We start from the raw sequence: 21,555 nt of genomic DNA, 5'->3' as shown, positions 1-21,555 counted from the left end.
GCCAGGGGAGGTTTAGATTGGATATTAGGAAAAAATTTCTTCACCGAAAGGGTTGTCAAGCATTGGAACAGGCTTCCCAGGGGAGTGGTGGAGTGACCATCCCTGGAGGTATTTAAAAGACATGTAGATGTGGTGCTCAGGGACATGGTTTAGTGGTGAACTTGGCAGTGCTAGGTTAACGGTTGGACTTGATGGTCTTAAAGGTCTTTTCCAACCAAAATGATTCTATTCTATTCTATTTAATTTTCTCCAGGAACATCAGCTGTTCCGCAAATACAGATTATGCTAGCAGAAATTATCCAAGTAACAAGGCCGCTTTCTCACTTTCGTATCAGGCCCTTACCACCAAAACAAAACACAAAACAAAACAGAATGAAGGTGGGCAGCATCCCAACCAAAATGATTCTATTCTATTCTATTTAATTTTCTCCAGGAACATCAGCTGTTCCGCAAATACAGATTATGCTAGCAGAAATTATCCAAGTAACAAGGCCGCTTTCTCACTTTCGTATCAGGCCCTTACCACCAAAACAAAACACAAAACAAAACAGAATGAAGGTGGGCAGCATGGGGACCCAGTTGGGATTATTCATTTCCTCCAAAGAAAATCCATGTTCTGATGCATGCTTCCATAGTAAAGCAGGTGTTTCATCTGCACAACAACTGGAATCAGTGAGACCGACACACAGCTTGGAGGTTTTTGGTTGGCTATTGCGCAATGCTTCAGAAGAAAAAGAAATCCTTTTGCCATTTTTGACAAGTAAACCCAATTGGCCTCTGGGCAGTAACTTGTAATTACTAGGACTGTTTGATGACTATATAGAAACATAAGTGTGTGTATATGTGTATAAATACATGTGTGTGTATATACATGTGTGTATTTTTATATATATATACACACTCATATACACACATACAGGTATCTTTAGCACATGCTGTTTCCGATACGATTGATGAGAGCTTGTAAAATACATATGGTCCAGTACAATCCTGAGGATGGATAACTAGCCAACAGTATTCTAAAATGGACCAAAAAGCAATGAACTTCATCAGAAAGGCATAATTATCACCTGTTTCACAGACGGCACAAAATGAAGTTTTTTTCCTGCAAGATTAAAACACACTGTCTTTCAGTTTGACTGGACTTTCTTTTGTTCGTGTAGCATATAAAAAGGTCAAGGAGGAGTGTAAGAGTTGAACAGGTAATTGAGTGCAGATTTCTGCTCTGCAATTATAATTTAGCTAAGCTTCACTGGTTCTGCGCATTTTGGAGGTGGGGAGGATACAGTTAGAAACTTCTGTTTATAACTGAAGTAAAGCTAAACATTTTTAAGTCACAAAGAAAGAGGATATATTCATTCATGTTTAGTGTCTGCTATACACCCACCTTTCAGAGCATCCTCTGTCCCAGGGAAGAAATGTGCAATTCTAATGCACAGGATAAACAGTGCTATGCTTAACCCAACTGATCCGAGCTTCTGCTACTCAAACTGGCACATACAACACAGCAGCAGCAAAGGGAGGAAAAGGCAGCATGCTGTTTAAATACCAACCATGTTAACTCATGGATAATACAGCACACTTCATGTATTTCATGCCTTCAACTAATTGCTTAAGACATCCTGCTATAGTGTAGACGGTAACAGTAGTGTGCCCTCAGTCTTCATTAAATGCCAAGCTCTTAATAACAGACTCCAAAAAGGCTTTAATTGCATTTACTCGCAGCTCCTGAACTTTAAAAGTTGTTAATCAGATTTCTATGTAAATGGAATGACGATTAAAGGTTAAGTACAGGTTTCTGAAATTTCAGCAGTTGAAGACGCATTGCCCTTAACAGGAAAGAGAAACTACCAGCCTTGACAGGAACTAAACATCTTAATTAAATACTCAGAAGTACAGTACTTATTCCTGCGTGAAGTTCTATTTTCAAATGTCAAACTTAATCAGGCACTTGACAAAAACGTGCAATATCCCTACAGCACAGAAGAACAAAAATGCCTTGGGATTCTTTCCTGAGGAAACACCTGCACGTCTCCCGATCCTCAGATCCCCAACAAATTCAAGTTCTCCGAGCCACTTGTCCCAAACAACAAGAAGGGAAGTTTTATGGCTCCAAAACTGCAGGAGTCCAGTTGAGAAATAGGATACAACATTTTTCAACATGTCAGCTTTTCTCCTGTTTGCTCCATTTATTCCTGTAACAAGCATCATGCTGCCAAATAAACATAAGGGTCCTCATAAATCTGACTTGCAGAGATTTATTTCCCGAGAGGGTACAGCCCATCAATTATCACCAGTCAAAAGTATAAAAACTTCTTCGTCAGGAGTAAATTTAGTATGTCTGTACGGTGCTCTGTGAGCAGCTTGTCGCTCTGTGTTTAGGTGTCGAATATTACTGAGAGCATCCAGGAGTGCTGCTTTCTGTTCCTGAACTTGAACCCTGAGCTACCCAGGACATTCACATCGACCGAGCAGTTCGAGCCCCATGCTCCCTTTCTCGTGCTGCTGCTGGTAATTAATCTACCTCCCATATTCGTATCCTACAGACTCATTACAGCAAATTCAAAAACTGAATACGTCAGACAGAAGTCCTAGCCCCATTTGAAACCTGACTTGCTATTTATTCCAATTAACTAGGATTCCAGTCTCCCATTTCAATTCATTTGCAGGGATATATGAATTTTGTTGCACTTGCATAGAGGGCTGTATAGCAGTCACAAACAGACCTAAGTGGGATCCATGACAGGATACTTTATGCCAAAATATCATAAAACAAGTGTTTCACCCAACTTGGGGTTCTGATTCTAATCTGAGTGAACAGCAACTGCAACCGGGATTATCTCAGAAGCTGAATAAGGGACATCAGTCAGGACCAGAGTCCTTTGCCTTGGGTCATACAGACACCGGGATCAGCTGCCAGAGAGACTGACCCATCTACTTCATATACATAGTAATTTGACTATATAGCAAACAAATTAGCACACATCTTCATATACTGTCATGCATGTTAATTCATAAAAACTGGAAGGATCTGAATATTTGTGTAACTAGATACAAAGCTGTGGAATTAATATTTAAAACTGGACTTTAAGTCTGAATTGTTTTTTAATGACAAACTACAATCCTAGGAGAATATATTTTTCCAGTAAGCTATATAGCAGCTACAGCAACTGCTAGCCCACTGTAGCAGTGCTGCATGAAACACAAAAATCAGCCAAGAAAAAAATGTGTACCACGGAGGTGACTATTATACTTACAACCCAGAGCATGAAAGAAATTTAGCAGTGGAAGCTGTAGAGACAGACTCTTCCTTCAAGCGGTATCAAATAGTGGGCAAGAAATGGTGTAAGGAACGATGAAAGTTAATCAAAGTGAGTAACAGAACTGCATAGCCACCAGTTGCTTCGTCTTCTTTCAGATCAATTAAAAACTTCATCATGGTGACTTGAAAAACAGAGGATGAGCAAGGAAACTTCCACCCACCTCTTCGTAATATGCTGCTGGAATAGGAGGCATTACCCACAAAAGTGATTTACCAACTAGTGTCAGGCATGCAAAGGAGTGAAAGTGGATTAAAAAAAGGAAGTCTGCTATAGTTAAACCCAGCATTGTTGCTTCATCATATATAAAAGGCTTTTAAACAGATCTCGCAGGAACAGCTATGACGTCGCATTTAAAAAAGCCTACTCTGTAAATTCATATATCATCTCTCGCGTTTGTCAGAATTGACTTGAAGACTTTTAGATCTCGCGCCTTTCAGACTGTCTTAATAAGATGATAGCACCAAACAGCCCTGTTTAACAAGCACCAGACTAACAAAAAATGTTTCCCTGACTCTTCAAACACACGTTGGCATTTTCTAGTTGACCAAATCCTTGAAGATCCAACCACATCTGAATCTACAACCGTGGCCCAGAGGCAAAGCACCTAACAGAGAGAAACGGCCCATAAAATCAGTTGCGTGAAGGGTTTATACAAAAGAGCAGCTAAATACTAGGGCAGCAAATGTAGGCTTCTGTACAAGCAAGCCTAGTGACTCCAAGACGTTGATAAAAGGGCACATTCCCCTTTGACATCAACCCAGCAGCCACCATTTCAAGCCCAGCTTATAAGGCCACTGACATCTTTGAAATGGCATCAGAACTAGAGACCCTCTTTGTCAAACTTACAATAAGTACGGTTTTATATTCCTCCCATTCCCAAATGGATGGAAGTGCATAGCAGTGCAGTGCTGTCAGCAGTCTGGTTTTGGAGGCCTAATATCGCACTTCAGCAAAAAAAGTGCCCCGACCTTATTCCAGAAATACATATTTCTGTAACGCTTCAGGGTCTTCAACGTTATTACAAATATCCTGATGCCAGAGGGGGGAGCTCACAGCATAGACAAGATTCCCATTTTCAGGCTTGGGGGAAAAAAACAATAAAAATTTCAAATTGTTCACAGCTCTTGCGCATGAGCCGTTCCAGCCTTTTAAAGTGCCCGTCAGGATCGCTATCCCTTCTGCCTTTTATGCTGCTCTACAAAAGGTACAGCACCAGGCCACCAAAATGCCAACGTTAAGCAGATTATAACGTTTCTGAACATGTTCCATTACAGTAGATACTTGAATGCCTTTCTGCATCCGGGAGCCTTTTCCTCCCCCTTTCATCAGCTTATCAAATGAAGCTAAACAGTAACGCTTGCATCTAATGATACTAGGGACCTTGTAATGGGATTAGGAAAAACACCATCATTAGTTTCAAGGAGGAATGTGACCTTGAAGACATTTCTTACTCCGCGCTTTAAAGGGATACAGTAGGAACAATGAAATTAATTCCTCCGTAGGGACGAGGAATGGGCAGGGAGAAGCAAGGGGCTTTCAATTCCCAGGTAGATACTGTCTTTCCTCCCGTATTAATGGCAGGCAAAAAAGCAAACTGATTACCAGAATGAAACCTGGAACAGAGAAGGAAAAGACAGACCCTTCCTAAAGCCAGTCTGAAAGGCTCTTGGCTCAACAAAAGCCATTTTTAACCAAGCACCAGACTTCAAACCAGTACATGCAATGGCCAGTATAGCACTACGGTTTCTTCCCCAACACCCTCCAGCACCCACTTATCTGACCCCCCCAGTTAGATCAGCAAGTGGCATCGCAAAAAACGCCAAAGGTCCTTGCTGGGACACAGCACGGGGGCTGCAAGCACACAAAGAACAATGCTAGTTGAGCTCTGCTTTTTCCGCAGTCCTGACGGACAGTGTCATTCGACTCTTGAATAAGGACTCTGCCGACAGCTGCACATCAGGACAACTCGCCTGCAATCCCACCTGAGGCCTCCGGTTGGAAAGTGCTAAACCTCCCAGCTTAATTTCTGAAGTACTTCTCAGCACCGAGAATACTCTGCGCCCAGTTGAAACACATTCGATCTGGCAAGTGTTCAAATTATTTTAGATAAAATTTCTCCAGCAAGACCTGCAACCATTGCTTTTGTTTACTCAGAAAAGCGTAAGTGCTTCTAGAATCACTATGTGGCTTCCAATATCCAAACCAATCATGCATGTCATTGTTTTCTTCAGTAAAAACGTTTCTTTAGATTGCCAAAAGGAAGTGTAAATGCAATAGAAACAGAAATCCATTTTAAAGCTAAGAGCCTGACAAAAAACAACACTTTGTATTTTTATAGGATCTAAAGCAAACAATATACTGGTGCTGTTGCTCAGAAAGGAGCCCCTCCTGAACAGCACCGTGACATATCCATCCAGCCTTTTACCACCTTACTGCAAAACACCTCTCTTTCATTCTTCGAGACGCAGGATGTGAATTCATCCTTATTTTCCCCAGCAGGAATCCCAGAACCTGGTCCTTTCTACTGAAATTCTAGCTCACATGAACATCCTGAGACTACTGCCACGTAGTCAATTTTTAATGATAACATTCTTCGGTTGCACTGCAACTGCACAATAGAGGTGGGGATTTTTGTTTGTTTGTTTTGAAAAATGAAAGAAAACCAGAGCAATGTATCAGGTCAGCAAGCAATCTGGTCCAGAGGGCTGGATATTTGAACTCAGGTTCCAGCTCTGGCTCCAATCTCTCTGAATATTCATTTTACTGGTGCATGGTATTGAACAGCATCAAAGACAGGGATTCAGACAGGTAAGTCCAAACAAAAGCTACAGCGTCTGGGACAGGAGCAAAAAGGCAGAGGGCATTTGTACAACACCTTAAAAAAGCCAACACTAAATCCCGTACTGACATCAAATCCTAGGTTCACGCAGAAGTCCTTGCAATGTATGTGAAACTGGCAGGGTGATGCCGCTGGGTGGAGCCAGGATAAAGCAGATGGCTGCAACATAAATTTCAGCACTCTACCAATTTTGCTACCATTTAAGTGCTGGCTTTCTCAAAAGAAAAGCTGCCGCTGCCATGGCAAATTCTGTCCTTTGAGATTCAACCAACCCCCCTGCACCAATTCCCTCCTGCTCCTAAATTGCAGAGAATAAAAGTGTATTTGTTTACTCAGAATGCTGCATAGACACCAGCCATCACTTCATGCTACCACAATAATTAAAACAACCTTCTTGCATCCCCTGTAACACCACGAAAAAAACCCAGAGGACTGTCAAATTCAGCTCAGCTGACGAAGGGACTACCTACCATTTCAAGCTGCTGGGCATTCATTTTAAAGCCTATTATGTTGTAATCTGCAAAGCCCATCCTTCATGGCACATGACTGCAGTCGGACATGCAAACCTGGCTCAGTAATGCCATCGTAGATAAGTCTGTGTCCAGTTATGCCATGGTACATTTAACATATATACATATAACTAAAAAAATAAAGTACTGCATGGTTTCTAACCGTGAACAAGAGCTAGAAGAAACGAATAGACAAAACCTGCATTAACTTGTCTCCATTTCAGATAATTACTTGAGGTTTTTTTGAGACATTTGTGACTTACAAGGGAGTCTGTAAATTTACTGTCTTCTGCAATCTAATAATGTTGGCAGCGATGAGAGTTACGAATTTATTGATGTGTGACACCAATCTATCTTCAATGGATAAAAAAAGCTGTTAAAGAGTTCTCCCTCCTCCTTTTAGTGTGCACAGCATCTAGTGAACAGAATTTCTTCAAATGAAAGGAAAAAAAAGAAAACAAGTAAAATTAAAAAAACAGTCCACAGAAGTTGATAGAAAAAGAGAGACGAAGGATGGAAGGAGTTATGTCACTCAGCTGGATAACACGACAGAGATTTTGTCACTTTTATTTACAACTGATAAAACAGGGAGGCTTAGAAGAGAGCACAGAGGATGGAACAAAGCTACTGGACCAGGAATCAAAAAGATCCAGAGCATATTTTCAGTTCATGCATCAGTTTGCAGCACAACCTTCATTTCTTCTCTTTCTCAAGTCACATTCTTTGTCTCAAGCAACATTTAACAGATAATTTTTGCTGAATATCTGTTCAGTGTCAAGTGTACTAGGGGTCTGATCTTTGCTGGAGTCTCTTAACATTACTGAGATGCAAATAAAAATGGCTTTGAGAATAGATGCATCTGTAATGTGGCTCCAAGGAAGGGCAAAAAAAAATCCAGGACCACAGTTACCCCTACAAATGCAATCCCTCCCAAAGTAAGATGGTAGGTGAGAGTAGGTCACAGTCAAACAAAGAAAAGGCAATGGATCCAGAGCATATTTTCAGTTCATGCATCAGTTTGCAGCACAACCTTCATTTCTTCTCTTTCTCAAGTCACATTCTTTGTCTCAAGCAACATTTAACAGATAATTTTTGCTGAATATCTGTTCAGTGTCAAGTGTACTAGGGGTCTGATCTTTGCTGGAGTCTCTTAACATTACTGAGATGCAAATAAAAATGGCTTTGAGAATAGATGCATCTGTAATGTGGCTCCAAGGAAGGGCAAAAAAATCCAGGACCACAGTTACCCCTACAAATGCAATCCCTCCCAAAGTAAGATGGTAGGTGAGAGTAGGTCACAGTCAAACAAAGAAAAGGCAATGGGCACATTTTAAAATACACTGTGCACTTTAAAACCTACAGACATACAAATCACTGTCAAGTATGAGCCAGCAGCTCCCAAGTGCTTCCTTATTCCCTTCCATTAGTCTGCAGCTTTTCCCCCGATCCTATCAGTCATAAATGGAGGACTAATATAGACCTTTATTTTCAAAAAGTTTAAATGCATCACAGTCCAAGTGTAAATAATTTATAAATCAAGGCAAGTAAGATTCTGGTACATGGCTGAAATGAGGATAAAGCGTTTAAGAGGAAGAAGATGCGTGCACATCCATATAAACACACACACAGTTTGCCACTGCCAACGAAGACTTCTCAAGGAAACCACCACTCCCTCTCCCTCCTCCTTCAGATTCCCTTGATTTTAATATTGGTCCTTCAACCAAAAGCTCATTACTAATCCAATTTTAATGTCACTTGAATTCTTACAAATAAGGAGACCACACAGGGACCTGATGATTTTAATTCTGGCACTTAAATCAGAAGTGTGAAGTTAAATGCAACGCATACCCTCTCCCTTTCGTTAATTCTACATTTAATTGCAATGTCTTGTTCTTCCAAACCCCAACTTGCAAGACAGTATTTAGAACTAAATCAAACAGGCAAAGTTTCAAAGCTTTGATAACCGGCAAGCTGGTGGATTGGCTCTCTAGCCTTTCATCCATCATTGTGGATGGCAGGACTATAATCCCAGTGATTTTCCGGGAATCGCAGAAAATTGGAAGAGCCCTCAAGAGATCATCTAGTCCATCCCCACGCCCCAAAGAACCAGTTATGTTGTCATGCCTGACAGATGCTTGGAAGTTTTTAAGGATGCTACACAACAGCAATATAACATTCCTAAATCATTCACTGCTTACACACACTAGCCATTAGGTTAGACATAAAGACAAGAAATGTTCAAGTCTCCCTTGCCAGTCTTTAAGCTCAGTACTTCCTATCCGACCATATCCTGGAAAACACGCGATTCCCCTCTTCTTTTCAACTCTCTTGATATATTTGAAAGCAAAGGCCTCCCTCCACCCCTTAGTCTTCTCATCTATAAGTACATGGATTGTTCCTTTTTAACTCAAGTAATTTTTTTCCTAAATCTCTGATCATGCTGGTTGATCTCCTTTGAATTCCCCCCCTATTCTTTGGCTTCTTCCTTGAGACCATAGTCAAAGAGGACATAGGACCACACCTGAAATCTTTTCAACAATGACTAGAACGGGATTATTTCCAGACATCCTGCAGGCCATGCTCCTCTGCTACTCAGCGGGGCAATACTTGACTTTTTATTTTTTGTGAGGTACTGATTCACATCCCGTTTGTGATTCCGTGTACCACACAACTCCTTGGCCAAAGATGAGACATACCCAACTATTCACTTCACATCCATACATGGAAATAGCCAAATGCATACCTCTCCTTTTAGATTTAGTTCATTAAGATCTTCCAAATTCTAGCTGTATTCTTCCATATGCTTTCAAGCCCCACCTTCCAGCATATTTGCACATTTTACGATTCTCTGCTGCATTATTCAAGACATTAACAAAAATATTGAACAGTACCAAGCCCCAAAAGAGCCGTTAGATAAATCCCTTAATAGCAAACCCTTCATAACTTCTCCTTTTCCAGCCAGTTGTTTACCCCACCTCATTACAGTTTTATCTACACCGTAGTTCCCCAAGTCAGTTATGAGAAAAAGCATATGAAACGCTAGCAGAAGGCTTACTGTCGCCAGGACATAGGCCACCCACTGCTCCTCCCTCCTCCACAATCCCTGCCACCAGCTCTCGGAAGGAAATTAAATCAGTTGACAGCTTACGCTTGAGATACAGCAACAGTAATTCTTCCTCTGATTTCAGATATTACTTAGACAGTTTACAGGTTTCTACATTTTTTTTTTTTTTTTTGAGAAGTCACAGTTAAAACAACTGCTTTAGAAGTCCCTGGGTTCTCCCCCTGCTTCCCTGACTCCTTTTTTAAAAGGCTGTGTCTAGATTTTCCTTTTTATGGTTTTCCCGAATCTCCTGAGATTTTTGAAAGATGTTATTCTCCTTGGATGAAGGTGTTACTTATGCTATGATTATCATGGAACAGAAGGGAGAATAATGATGATGACCAAGGGCAGGTTAGGGGGAAAAAAGAAAAAAAGACAGAGATAAAATACCACAAGTCCTCTAACCCCTTCATTTAAATCCAGCAGCGTTCTTAAAGGGAAGGGGAGACTGGACAAGACCCACTGAGAAAGCCCAGTAAAGTCTTGCTGCAACTCAATCCTTGGTTAGACCTTGTAGAATGGGAGTCTGTAGTGAGCACGTAACAAAGAAAGGGGGGGAAAGGGAAGAAGAAATACAGGCACATATTGAAAGAATAAATCAGTGAATTTTGGAAGCACTGTATCTTTTCATGTCGTAAAACATAACCCGCCTTTAAACTACTGAATTGCAGAAAAAGGTTATCCCATAATTGCTACACGTTTTGCCTGGGATTTGTATCTGAGGCTCCTCGCATTGTCGTTCATTAACAGCACGACGTATTCTTACACTTCTCTGACAATACACAATTCATTTCTTTTTCAGCTGCTTAACAGATGGCATGCGAGAAGCCTGGTTTTCTGTGGCACTGGTTCTCACAGTTGATTCATCTCATGTATATCACAAAACATAAGCTCTGGCTGAAGCGTCTCCAATGGTGAGGTCACTCACAGTACCACTCTCCTCTGTAGGTTTCTATATGTTTATTATCCTATAGTCTTTCACTCAGAAGCAGCACTAACCAGGTCACGTATCTACACCAAACCTGTAGAAATGCCCAAAGCTAAATTTTAATCTGCCAGTCAAATGTGAATTATCAAGGTTTTAGAGAACGAAAACTCAGACAACACAAAAGTAAAGCTCTCACATGGGCAATCAGGCTAAGAATGACACCAAATCTAAACTGTGACTTTTATTCTCAGCATGTTTTCTGCATTTTGGATTTTTTTTTCTTTAAGACTTGGTCTTTGTTTTCTCTGGACAGTCCAAATTTACTCTGGCCACTTCTCTAACAATTAATTCAGTACTAACCTTCCAGAATGAAGATTATAAGAGGACAATATCCTCCCCACACATCAACCTTTCTTTACTCAGCTTGTGCCTGTCAAGTGGCATTAAAGAAGGTGTATGCTAAACAAACATTAAAAATGTTTTGTTGTTGAGTTACATGGTCTTGCGCCACTGGATTTCATAGTATTTTCTTCAGATTTGTCCACCTTTTCAGATAAGTATTGATTTCCTCAGACTTGAACTCATTTATGGCCCTGCAGAAAGAGGGATAGTAGGACGACAGCTAGTACAGACTTGGATAAAATTCTCTGCAAGCAGAAAACGGAACCCACAGACAAGCACCTAAAACTCCTGGATTTGATTTCTCTATTTAAATTTGACGTTTGTCAGGTAGAGCAGACAAGGAGTTTCATTCATTTCCTTCATGTGTAAATCTGCCCATAACAAGCTTGTGGGAAAGACGGACCTTTGCAACATGTTTTATGACCAAAGACCTACCCAAGTGCCGGCATTCTTCAGTCCATTTCTAGTTATAAATTTTAAACCCATAAAGAGATAATAAATTATGAAGATCATGGACCTTGGCAGAGTGAGTTTTGATTCAAGCAGCAGTTCCTCCATTGAACTGCAGTCACACGAAAAACCTACCGCTTTTTACCCATTACCTGCCTCTTAGCTGTGCTGAAGACCCTTGTTTCATGTTCTTGGAGCAGGAAGAAACAGGAACTGCCACCTACCCTTCCCATCCCACCCATTATTTTATCATGTTCCTCTTTATTTATTTTCTTCCTAAAGGAAGCAAACCCAAATTTTTCTACCTCTCTTCGGATGGCAGTTTGTGAGTGTGCTATGATCACCCCTGCACCTCTCCTAATCCCTTCTTGTTCTGCAATATCCTTCAAGATGAGCACAGACAATTCAGGGCAGACACCTACAGACGAGGCCTGGAGCATTCATTTCTATAAAGGCAATATAAAATTTAATTTGATATCCATCCTTCACACACCCTAGCATCTTCCTAGTTTGGACCATGGTTTGCATATTAAGAGTAGACTGCTACTAAGCTTTCAAAAAATGACACCCACTTTCCTGCCTTTGGCTAATTTAGAACCAAGGAAGCTCAACAAATAATTTTGTTTTCCTCCTCAAAACACACTTGCTAACTTATTTAAACATTTCGCAGATTCATCAGTCCCTTCTTGTCCCAAATAACTCAAAAGATTTTGTGGCAGGTGTCAAAATTTGCTGTCCTCCTTCACAGACCTTTTTGAAGACCACTAATAAGCCTGACAATCGCTACGAGGGTCATCAGAAAAAACAGAGTTAACCTTTCTTCTTTCCATTATGGTACTTTTTCACCGATTGTTACTTTACATCTCCTGGTCAGTTTTTTAATTAAAAAAAAAAAAACAACCAAGCAACAAAACAACAAAAACCTGCATTCCAACAAATGAAAGTAGCCAGTGGTTGAAAAGTTCTTTATCCCTTGCGAGTGCACTAAGTGAACTTAAAAAAACCAAACAAAACAACCCCACCAAAACTCACGAGCTAATTGCGAGTGCACTAAGTGAACTTAAAAAAAACAAACAAAACAACCCCACCAAAACTCACATAAGCTAATTTTTTCCCCTACAGAAATAATTTGTAGAATCTTTTGTACATGTAAATAAAACATTTCTGCTTATCCTCCAATCCTCTGCTGGAGGCTTTAAGGAGAGGCTGCTTATCTTTTCTGGCATCTCAGTGACTTCATAGTTCTCCTTCCTAAAAAAGTCTTCTGACATACCGCCTTTGAGCTTAAATTAATTTCAAAGTTCCTTCTAAAGCCTCTAGCTCTGCCTGTATGTCTTCATTATCAGAAGAGTTGAGTTTCTGGGTAGCTTCCTCGTCTACACTCTCAAAACTAAAGACTGGTTTCAGAGAAATCATTTAGCTTTCCCATAATGTTTTCTTTTTTTAACACATAATCTTGTACAATTCAACAAAACCACGATGGCTTCTGCAGGCGTCTTGCTTTTAACTGTCTAAAGATATATCAAATACATTTGATCCCTATAACCCACAACAGTTGTCTTCACTTCCCTTCTACTGCCTACTCTAAAAAAATATTTCAGTTTATTAGCTTTCCTAGGGCTTGATGTCTGAATTTTAAGTTATTTGCGCCAAATAAACACACCTCCAACCTTGGCAGCCGTACTATTTATCTATTTGTGGTTTTTCTTTCTGTTCAAAGGAACATAATTCCAAGACTGGACAAGTGAAAACCAGCAGCCAACTAAGAGTTTTGCTTCCTTTGCCTGTTTAGGATTTTGCAGTTTAGCCTTTTACTTTACCTCCTTTTCTGTCCAGTTTATTATTTGATACTCAGACTGCGCCTCTGGATGCTTGACATAATTATACTCTAGGAACTACTACTAAGCACCTCAAATTATTAATTTTGAACCAGCCATGGTACACTATGTCAGACAGCAACCCAAGATTTAACCTAAAAGACACTTCCCTCCTCCCGTGAGCTCTTGAACCGGCCATTACAAGTCAAAGACAAGGTCTCCATCAACAGGTTCTGACTCTTCCACTTACGCAACTTAAAGATCAGGAATGGAGGATGGCAGCCACCACAATTTTGTTAACAAGTGCTGGTCTCTGATCTTTTTAAATAAACAAAAAAAAAATTACACACCATTTCCACTCCTCAATCCACAGACTAATAAAACCTGCTAATACACTTCAATTTTTACAGCATAGTATTTTTGTCCCTATATGCGGTCCTCTCTACTCTGAATTTTTATCTCACTAGACAGAGGAATTCTTTAAATAAAGCCATGTTCCTCCACCTCCTACAAAAAGTCTGTCTTCCGTGCATAGTCTGTAAACAGCTTTACAGATTTCCACTGACATTTGTCATTTCACCACCTTTGCATAACGCACTCTATAATTTGGTTTTCTCCATCACAAGGGAATCTAAACACCTAATTTTTATTTAACTTGGGTTTTAGTTTTATTTGGTATCTGTTTTCATTCAGTTGCTTCATCTCTAATTTTTATGTAATTTCATGCATCCTCCTTCTTGCAATATGTTGTTGTTTGCAAGTGATTTGTTCACTGATGGGGACAGTTAGATACCAAATATTTACTTTACTACTGAAGACAAATAGTTGACATCTATCACCACCCAATTTTCATACGGATAAGAAAATAGTCCCTCTTAAATTATCATGACAACTAGATGCATCTACATAATACCCCGTTCATCCACCCCTGACTGAAGAGCCATCATGTATTTTAGACATTTTCATTTGTAAAGAAACAGAGAGAGAAAATGTTAGAATTAACTGTTTTCTTTGTAACTGCCCTACTATCTTTAAGATCACATATTTAAGTTCTACTTGCCCAAAGGGCCCATTATTCATTTTTTCCTCTTCAGGGGGGGAGGGGAAAAAAAAAAAACAAACCACAAAACCAAAACCACTTGCTCTCTCTGAAAAATAATAAGCAAGAAATACCCTTTACTCTGTGCCCTTAATCTGTTAGGTCACCGAGTAGTCTTGTCTTAGATTTTATTAGAAAGAAGATGTCTCATGCCTTCTCTAATTGCTACTTACATTCTGTAGCAAGTTTTCTGCAAAATGTTCCATCTCAATCAAACTGTCTCAACCCATACCATGCTCCAACTCAGCTTTTTAAGCTGAGTAATTCTGAAGTGCCTTAAACATGAATGCCATAGAAGCTGAATAACCTTTGGGTTTGAAAAGTCTTGCTTTTTTTGGGGGAAAGCCCACTAGTTTGGAGAATCAGACCGTATTTAAGAAAAAAAAAAACCCAACCAAACAAAAAACACAACAAAAAACCCCCAAACTTTTCCCTCAATGTTCTTCCATTTAATTTGAGCACTTGCTGTACATCAACTTGGGTGCTCCTCTTCCCGTTCTTTCTCTTTTCTATTTAGGTTTCAGGTAGGACTGTGATTTCTTGGGAATCTCTTCAGCAGGACAGGAATTCAATTTCAGTGGGAGCTTCCCGGTGCGTCTGTGCGGACAGCCTGGCTTTTGATGAGGATAATGCATGAACACAGAACACTCAAATTCTTGGAACAATTAGATGCCCATGTCTTAAAAATCAATTCCCCATTTTCACTGCATACTAATATTGGTAGGGCTGAAAGCATAGGAGAAAATGTTGTTATCCATTCACATATGGAAACAATACAGCACTGACACAAATGCCTGGCTCCATTAGTATACCCAACCCCTTCACTTTTTGAGGAATGACATTTTTAATCCCCAACACGACAGATTTTGTTAAACAGATAATGAACTGTTATCCACAGATCACTCCATTTGCAAGTTGACAAATAACAGAATATAAATGACAACTTTATTCATTATCCTCATAGTCCAGAAGTGACAGAGATATTCAATAAACACACAAAACTCCCTTGAGCTACTCTGAACCTTGGAGATTCAGGCTGGGCTATTTCCCAGTAAAGATATGGAAATCAGTTGCAATCACCTTCTGAAAGAGGTTCTACCTTAGTTTATTACAAAAATATCGTCTTCATCCTGCAAGGTGCTGGGCAGTCTGGCCGTAAGCCAGCAAAGCACTTAAGCACACACACAACTTAAAACATGTGAAGTCCCAATCATGCCGTACATCTAATTGCTTTTCTGGATTACGGCCAAAGTACTCAACACATCGTAGATCAAGACCTCGCTGACAACACTGATAACCCCATACATGCAAATCTCAGACAAAAAAACTCCAGCAGCATCCTTGAAGCCTGTTCCCAACTGCTGCTCTATCAGTCTAAACACCAGATAATAACAGATAATTTCTAAACTATTAGTTCTATCTCAGGAATGAAACATTTGACAAGAATCCATTCAAATTCTGATAGATTATGGCACATGGATTAATCACTTATCTCTGCAACTCAGAACTTGCAGGTCAATATTCGCAAATAAATCTCTCTCCACCTCAAAACGCTCATTTTTCTTTAAAGTCTGCACAAGAAGTTTTTTACTGATCAGACGATGACTAAATTGAATCTTTTGCTGTTCTGCTTTCAGTAAATGGTTTGTAGAGGAACCCCAAAATGGCATATTAAATTTAATTCATAAGATTTTTTTCTAAACAAAAAACAAAACAGCTTTTCACGCTGTGCTGAAAACAAAGCCTACCAGAGAGACAGGAATGCACAAAGTGACCATAATAAAATGACAACTCAACAAACAAGAATATCAAACCTCTTCAAATCAGGTTACAGAAAAGATTTTAAGTGGACCTCTAGATCTTAGAAAGCACAAAACCTTCTCTGACCAAATTACTTTCAATTCTTCACAACTGTGTTCAGAAGAGGAAATCATCACCAACACAGAAAATCAATAGGAAGTGTTCCAGACAATAATGCAGCAGTAAGGAAGGACCAGAACAGTAAATTCAGGGAAGACGGGAGTTTGGGGAATGAAGAAAACAAGTGAGCTAAACAACAAAATAGCTACTGAACAGCTTCTGCATCCATCTGACACTCAAAAATATCACGGCTATTTGTTTCACCAACCAGACCATATGAGAATAAAGATCTGAAACGATATTACAGGAACAAATCCGCCAAAGAAAACAAAGGGTCTATATAAATAACACACTGGAGAATTTAAACATTAAGCCACAATAGCCTTTACATTGCCCTTCACAGCCTTCGGTTTAGCACACATTATTGTAAGGCAAACTATCCACCTTATTTCAAACGAGCAACTTGTCCAAGGTTGTACAGAAAACCAAATGCAGAATCGGGACTGACTCACGCTGTTCTCCGACCTGATACTCTATCTGCTACAGCAAGTCCCTCTTCAGACAAGAGGAGTCTAAAACCACCAATTAATGCCTTGGAAAAGTGGGCAATTTACAGGCTGTATCCTTAAGATTTAAATACAAGATCTTCTCATTCCGTGCAAGGAAGCAACAACAGCAAGTTGCTTGTCACTGTACAGTTGTATATACAACTTGCACGAGTATTTCTAGTTCGAGCATGACCTTACCCTACAGTAATATACAATGTACAGCATATAATGGATAGTAAAATCACTAAAAGCATGAACAGATTAACCTATCAAAGGTGATCATAATCCAAGGATGGGCAGGTTCAGAAGCTGAGGGAGAAGCAACCAGAAGTTTGGGTGAGACTGTGGATGGGTAGGGAAGCCACACCTGGAGTGATGTGTCCAGTGCTGGGCTCCCCGGTACAAGAGAGACATGGACATACTGGACAGAGTCCAGCAAAGGGTCATGAACTTCATGAAGGGACTGGAGCACCTCACAGATGAGGAAAGGCTGAGAGAGTTGGGACTGCTCAGTCTAGAGCAGAGAAGGCTCAAGGGGAGGTCTTATCAATGTGTATGAATACCTGAAAGGAGGGTGCAAAGAGGACGGAGCCTCTGTTGCCCAGTGCCCAGTGACAGGACCAGAGGCAATGGGCACAAACTGAAACACAGGAGGTGAACATCAGGAAACGCTTTTTTTACTGTGAGGGTGACCGAGCATTGGCACAGGTTGCCCAGGGAGGTTGTGGAGTCTCCATCCCTGGAGATATTCAAAAGCCATCTGGACACAGCCCTGGGCCACTGGCTCTGGGTGGCCCTGCTTGAGCAGGAGGGTTGGACCAGACGACCTCCAGAGGTCCCTGCCAATCTCAACCATTTTGTGTGATTCGGTGAAAATCTGAGACAAAATGTGGCAGATAAGAAAAAAGCATGTCTTAAACCCAAAGGCTCCTTTAAAACAAATGCAACTACCCAGGGCCACTCTACTGATGATCAAAATGAGAAAGTCAGCTCTGTTTAAGAGCAACTGTAATTTGGACCTAACTTCTTTTGTCCAAAGGGATGGTCAGACTCCCATCAATTAATGAGCCATTTTCAAGACTGCAAAAATAAGCTGAGGTTCAGCAAATACTTCATGGAAATCGTTTCAGATTCATTAAGTACACCAAGTCAGCTTTATTCTGATAAGCCAGCACATAATTTAAGTGAAGTCTCATAGGCGGTCTTGCTGGCCTTACTTGCAAAACCACATTAAGCAGGTGCATAAATGCCAGCATCATCAGGATCCTGCTGAGATGCTGGGACTGATACTGTTTTAACACAACCATCAGACTCTTTAGTAAAGCAAAAAAGAAAAGGACAATGAAGAACTCAATTACAGCCCAGTGCATCTAAAAAAGTTCACATCCACCCCAAAACTATCAATCTTTCCCCTTGAATGGGCTAGCCGTTGCTTTTTTCCCCCCCACTTCCCTAGCGCCACACAGACACAACACCCCAAAAACTCCCAAAATTGGCACTGTGAAGCTCAAAAGGAGCAACAATCCCTGCAACCATTGTCAGTACAACATAAGCATTTTCACTGGGCTACTGCAGCTCCTTCAATACCATGTAGAGCCTTTTCAAGCAGACGATGACATACAACAAGCTGAGCTCCAAAATTTTCGATTCTGTGCTCATAAAGGTATTTTAAATACTGTACACACCTTCAAGAAGTGTGGCACTTAGGGACATGGTTTAGTGGGCATGGTGGTGTTGGGTTGATGGTTGGACTCGATGATCTTAGAGGTCTTTTCCAACCTTAATGATTCTATGATTCTAAGTTTTACCTTTCCAATATCTTAGCCAGGACTACAGTGAAAAGACATTTTCAGCAGGTGGAATGCATGGATGCACAATGACAGGAAAGCTGAAGGTGTGAAAAAGCCCTGTTCAACACAGAAAGGAATTGGAAAGCAGAGAAGTAGAGGAGCTCTTCAAAAGATCTTTTGTCCACAAGATAGCAAAAATTTTACATAGTTTTTCGAAAAAGTTTGCTTCTCCATTCCCATTCCACTAGGGAGGGTTTCACAGAATTGGGATTATAACTGTACTACTATTAAATTACCTCTGCATTGAGCTGGAAGAGTTGCAAACAGTACCATATATATCTGATTAAACCATCCAGCACGAGAGAGGTTATTCTAAGAGTAAAAACACAAAAAAACCCACTTAAATACCATCCACTCCCTTGTTCTTCCCTTGCCAAACACGCACACGGTTGCACATACTTCAGCAGTCTATCCCAAGCTCTAAATTATGTCTGTGTAGCAGACTGGTGTGCAGATACAGGAATTATTTGGGTATTGATAAATCGGGACTATATTGAGCAAATAGACTAATCAATACTTGAAACTGCCCATCTCAGGCTGGCTCTGGAACATCTGTCCTGCAAAGCAGCTGGCCTCATAGGGGCCATCTGAGGGACCTTTACTCGTAGACCGAGCTCATCTGCTTTTTCTCATTAAAGGTATGTTTTGTCTTTGGTTTACGCTACAAAAAATCACATACTAATGTCTGTTACCCGGTCAGGAGAAAAAAAAAATCTAAATTAATAAATTTCCCCTAAAGTTAACTGTATTGCTCTACCCTGAACATATTTTCTTACTGTACTACTCTTGTTTTCCAGAACTTACCCCTTTAGCAGACACCGAGTTGCAATTCTGAGGGGGCTGCAGCTGAGAGATGTTGAAGGGATTCACATTCTTTCTACACAATCTTTCAGAATGAAGCCAAAAGCTCTCAGGATCATTAATACAGCAGAATATTATGCATCAAAAAGAACATGTCCCTAATAGATCACGCAATAATCTTACACAGACCATGAAGAACTATTACAACTTGTGCAAGAGACTGTGTTTCTATACCATCAATTAATATGTGAACCTTTAACTCGATCTTTAAGGAAATTGTTAATTATATGGCTCACAGCAAAACTAAATGCAAAAGAGAAGAACGTTTAACAAAACCTTCAACCTGAACCCTTGGCCTTAAAAAAGCACTAACAGAAAATACAAGGCTAGTGCTTCTCGCTGATCACAGGAAGCTGAACTGTTGGGAACGTGTAGCACCAGTTACAGCACACAATGAACTAAAGACTTCTCAAAAGGCAGAACACATTTTTGTGACCTCGGAGATAAGTCTCATAATCTCATTCTCGCCTGCACCTCCAGAATCCCTTCACTCGGGTATTTGATGTTTGGATTTTCGTTCAAATGACTTTGCAGAGAATGTTGATACATGTTTAGGTGGACCATAAGGAGGAGGAAATCATTTTCCTTCTGCTGGTGTTTGACTACAGAATACATTTAAGCCTGTCAATGCAAAAATTCAGATTAACATCTAGCTAGTTTTCAGAAAATGCAGTATACATGAAGTAAAGGGAATATAGGTATAACAGTAGATAGAAGCATAAGTAACAAAGAACATTTCTCAAACTCAGTCTCTGAAGAATATTAAACCAAAGAACATTATGCTGAAAGAATCATTGCTGAGAAAGGAAAGTGGGATTTCGGAATACAAGGACCAAATTCTAACCTGCTTTATACAACTGCAACCTCACAGAATTTAAAGGAATCACACAGGCTGCCGTCAAGGGAAGACTGACTTCTAAGTTGCCATACAAATTTCTACAAATCACATCTTCTGATGTACATATACTCAGATGCATTAAAGTACCTGTTGCCCAGAGATGCAGAGGCTTTATTCATCCTTCCAAACAACTCTGACATACTAAGATTTGAAAATCACAAATTAATGATTAGTGTAAGCATGAAGAGAATCACAGTTCTGTTTTAAGCAAAGCACTAACTAGTTGCTGGTATGACAGTCCTGTCTTGAACCACACCACGCATGAAGTTAGTGACAGAATTCTCTCTTCTTCAGTACTACTTCCCACTACACAGCTGAATCAGAAGGACGTTCAAATTTAGACTGCAACGTGACGTTTTCCAGGGCATCAGCCTATCCCCACGCCAAAAGCAGAATCAAAACCTAACCACGCACCGAAAATTATTTTCACAATTTAACTGTTGATACAAGTGTCCCATCCCCTGGAATCCTTATTTTGCTCAGTCTTCCTCTGAGTGTGAAGGCAAAAGTGCAGATTATCTGAAACATACTTACGAACCTGCCTTCTCATTGCCCAAGCAGCGGATGTTAAGCGCCAAAGAACTGCAAGGCATGCAGGACACTGAAAAATCAATGTGTTGTTGAGATGAATGCCTCAAAAACATGGCACCTTAAAATACCACCTGTCCCACTGGAAACAAAAGTGTCCTTTACAAAAGGTTATCCAACTGCATTCGCCTTGCAACACAAAAGGAAGCTGAAGCTTCTAGAGTGAAAATATGGCTAACTTGAAAAGAAAAAAAATCTACAACTGCTTGTCTTACACAGTAGCGAAGAGCTACAAGCAATGCAGTTTTAAGAACGTACTGATACAAACACACATGCCGCTGCTTTCCGTGGATGGAATTGCAAGAGTTGAACTGCGTGTCTCATGGGTTCCCTCAGGCTGAGGGAACTGGGGTTGTTTAGCCTGGAGAAAAGGAGGCTGAGGGGAGACCTCATCGCTCTCTACAACTACCTGAAAGGAGGTTGTAGCGAGGTGGGGGTCGGTCTCTTCTCCCAAGTAACAAGCGATAGGACGAGAGGAAA

The 21,555-nt window shown here is 40.3% G+C and overlaps 1 protein-coding gene across 1 annotated transcript in view; it reads right to left on the bottom strand.

Annotated features, from left to right (window-relative positions):
• The window catches only part of EXOC4 (exocyst complex component 4), a 431,485-nt gene that overhangs the window by 321,128 nt on the left and 88,802 nt on the right, over positions 1-21,555 (bottom strand). The window lies entirely within an intron of this gene.

The sequence above is a fragment of the Aptenodytes forsteri genome, unplaced genomic scaffold, assembly GCF_000699145.1.
Source record: "Aptenodytes forsteri isolate BGI_AS27 unplaced genomic scaffold, ASM69914v1 Scaffold173, whole genome shotgun sequence".
NCBI classification, from domain to species: domain Eukaryota; kingdom Metazoa; phylum Chordata; class Aves; order Sphenisciformes; family Spheniscidae; genus Aptenodytes; species Aptenodytes forsteri.
Note: the sequence above shows the minus strand (reverse complement) of the source record. Positions and strands in the feature narration are given on the sequence as shown.